This window comes from Triticum dicoccoides, chromosome 2B, assembly GCF_002162155.2.
Source record: "Triticum dicoccoides isolate Atlit2015 ecotype Zavitan chromosome 2B, WEW_v2.0, whole genome shotgun sequence".
NCBI classification, from domain to species: Eukaryota; Viridiplantae; Streptophyta; class Magnoliopsida; order Poales; family Poaceae; genus Triticum; species Triticum dicoccoides.
In genome coordinates, this window is record NC_041383.1 from 384,000,378 (window position 1) to 384,003,830 (window position 3,453).

The 3,453-nt window shown below is 46.5% G+C and overlaps 1 pseudogene; it reads right to left on the reverse strand.

The window, feature by feature from the left end:
* Positions 1 to 2,694: 2,694 nt before the first annotated feature.
* LOC119367721 lies at positions 2,695 to 3,109 on the reverse strand (annotated as a pseudogene).
* Between the last annotated feature and the right edge of the window lie 344 nt (positions 3,110 to 3,453).

Genomic DNA, 3,453 nt, shown 5'->3' on the forward strand with positions numbered 1-3,453 from the left:
ACACCGTGATTTTGTCAACTTCTATTTACCCTTCATAAGGGCCCTGTTCATCGATTCCGCTCCAACTAAGGTGGGAGAGATAGACACCCGCCAGCCACCTTATGCAACTTGTGCATGTCAGTCGGTGGAACCGGTCTCACGTAAGCGTACGTGTAAGGTTGGTCCGGGCCGCTTCATCCCACAATACCGTTGAGCAAGAAAAGACTAGTAGAGGCAAGTAAGATGACAAAATCCACGCCCACAACAAAATTGTGTTCTACTCGTGCAAAGAGAACTACGCATAGACCTAGCTCATGATGCCACTGTTAGGGAACATTGCAGAAAATTAAAATTTTTCCTACGGTTTCACCAAGATCCATCTATGAGTTCATCTAAGCAACGAGTCAAGGGAGAGAGTTTGCATCTACATACCACTTGTAGATCGCGTGCGGAAGCTTGCAAGGTGATGATGTAGTCGTACTCGACGTGATCCAAATCACCGATGACCAGCGCCGAACGGACGTCACCTCCGCGTTCAACACACGTACGGGACGGGAGACGTCTCCTCCTTCTTGATCCAGCAAGGGGGAAGGAGAGGTTGATGAAGATCCAGCAGCACGACGGCGTGGTGGTGGATGCAGGGCGTCACAGCAGCAGGGCTTCGCCGAGACTACGAGGGAGAGACGTAACGGGGGGAGATGGAGGCGCCAGGGGCTGGTGTGTGAAGTCCCTCCTCTCCCCCACTATATATAGGGGTGCCAGGGGGGGCGCCGGCCCTAGTAGATGAGATCTACTAGGGGGGGCGGCGGCCTAGGGGAGGTTTCCCTCCCCCCCAAGGCACCTAGGGGTGCCTTCCACCACTAGGACTCCTCCTAGGGGGAAACCCTAGGCGCATGGGCCTATAGGGGCTGGTGCCCTTGGCCCATGAAGGCCAAGGCGCATCCCCTACAGCCCATGTGGACCCCCGGGACAGGTGGCCCCACCCGGTGGACCCCCGGGACCCTTCCGGTGGTCCCGGTACAATACCGATAACCCCGAAACTTGTCCCGATGCCCGAAATAGCACTTCCTATATATAATTCTTTACCTCCGGACCATTCCGGAACTCCTTGTGACGTCCGGGATCTCATCCGGGACTCTGAACAACATTCGGGTTTCTGCATATACATATCTTCATAACCCTAGCGTCACCGAACCTTAAATGTGTAGACCCTACGGGTTCGGGAGACATGCAGACATGACCGAGACGCTCTCAGTCAATAACCAACAGCGGGATCTGGATACCCATGATGGCTCCCACATGCTCCTCGATGTTGTCATCGGATGAACCACGATGTCGAGGATTCGATCAAACCCTGTATGCAATTCCCTTTGTCAATCGGTACGTTACTTGCCCGAGACTCGATCGTCGGTATCCCAATACCTTGTTCAGTCTCGTTACCGGCAAGTCACTTTACTCGTACCGTAATGCATGATCCCGTGTCCAACACCTTGGTCACTTTGAGCTCAATATGATGATGCATTACCGAGTGGGCCCAGAGATACCTCTCCGTCATACGGAGTGACAAATCCCAGTCTCGATCCGTGTCAACCCAACAGCTACTTTCGGAGATACCTGTAATGCACCTTTATAGTCACCCAGTTACGTTGTGACGTTTGATACACCCAAGGCACTTCTATGGTATCCGGGAGTTACACGATCTCATGGTCTAAGGAAGAGATACTTGACATTGACAAAGCTCTAGCAATACGAACTACACGATCTTTTATGCTATGCTTAGGATTGGGTCTTGTCCATCACATCATTCTCCTAATGATGTGATCCCGTTATCAACGACATCCAATGTCCATAGTCAGGAAACCATGACTATCTGTTGATCACAACAAGCTGGTCAACTAGATGCTTACCAGGGACATATTGTGGTCTAAGTATTCACACGTGTATTACGATTTCCGGATAATACAGTTATAGCATGAATAAAAGACAATTATCATGAACAATGAAATATAATAATACTTTTATTATTGCCTCTAGGGCATATTTCCAACAAAAATATCACTCTTCAAGTAATTGACTTTCATGCCAGACATTTCCTCTAAGATTAGCAAATGCAGTTTTCCTGTCCCTCAAGTGGAGTATTTAGGGCATGTTATCTAAGGATAGGGTCTATCTACAGACCCCCACAAAATAGTTGCCATGAAAGAATGGCCAGCACCTAAGACTATCACTCAGTTGAGGAGTTTTCTTGGTATGGCTGCAGAAAAAGAAGATTTTTCAAGAATTATGGGATAAATTCTAGGCCACTTCATGACTGTCTAAAAAAAGAATCATTCCAGTGGTCAGATGCTCAAATTGAGGCCTTCAGATACATCCGAGCTGCCCAAGGATATGGTCTAGGTACCGATCTGCTAGGATAAGGGGGGGATCCTAGTACTCAAAAGGCTGAGTAAATTTTGAAATTAAGCGGAGGAAATCCACCAATAAGAGAGCAATAGAAAGTAAGGCCTTCCAGAGCCTATCTAACACAGACATACACGCGGATGAGGACACAGAAATAAATGGACGTCGATCCGATACTGAAATTGCATAGCAAAAAATGCAATATGTTCATACTTGATGGAACGCACATCATCCAATTCATGATTTAAGAACAAGAGAACGAGATATTGGCTTTTTTTACATCATTAACTACATTCTCACATTTATTTTTTGATCTCATGACTTTTTATGCGATTGGAAAACGGATGAGATCATAAAGGCCATCATTGGGGCAAACAATGCAATAGCTTCGGTGAGAGCAAAGCCCAAAATGGCATAACCAAATGATTGTTTAGCCAATGATGGATTTCATGCGCCGGGATGAATCAAAGAACTGAGGACGTTTCCAATACCGACAGCAGCTCCGGCTAAAGCAATTGTAGCAGCTCCGGCACCAATTGATTTAGCACCTTCTAACATCTCGAGTCGAGAAAACACTTTTCTTGTCACGTTTTTCCTTCGCTGTTCTTTCTTGGATTTCTTGTTGATGATTCGAAGTACTTGGGCCTGCACCTCCATAATTTTCAAATATTGGGTTATGCGGACCACTAATTTGATACATATTATAACAATTTGCAAGGCTTGTCACATATTCAAGAAAATGAGCTGTGGATTGAAAATCATCACGTATAGGTAATCATCAGCCCCGCTGGAGCGATGCTACTTCTTCTTGTTCAAACAGGTTCTCGAGAAGTAGTCAAATTGACTTCCCCTGCTTGAGCGTAATGCCCACCCCTGATGTGGTGGAAAAAGCCTCGTTTTCTATTCCTTTTAAAGCCGCTGATGCGAGCTACCGAACAAACAAGATTAGTACAAAAAGCCACAACTAGCACTGGCTTTCGTGATTGCTTCTTTCTACCTTTCTCACTCCGGTAATTGCTCCTTCTCCAAAATATCACTACGGACAAGATGAGCTAATAGAAAAAGTTAGGGCAA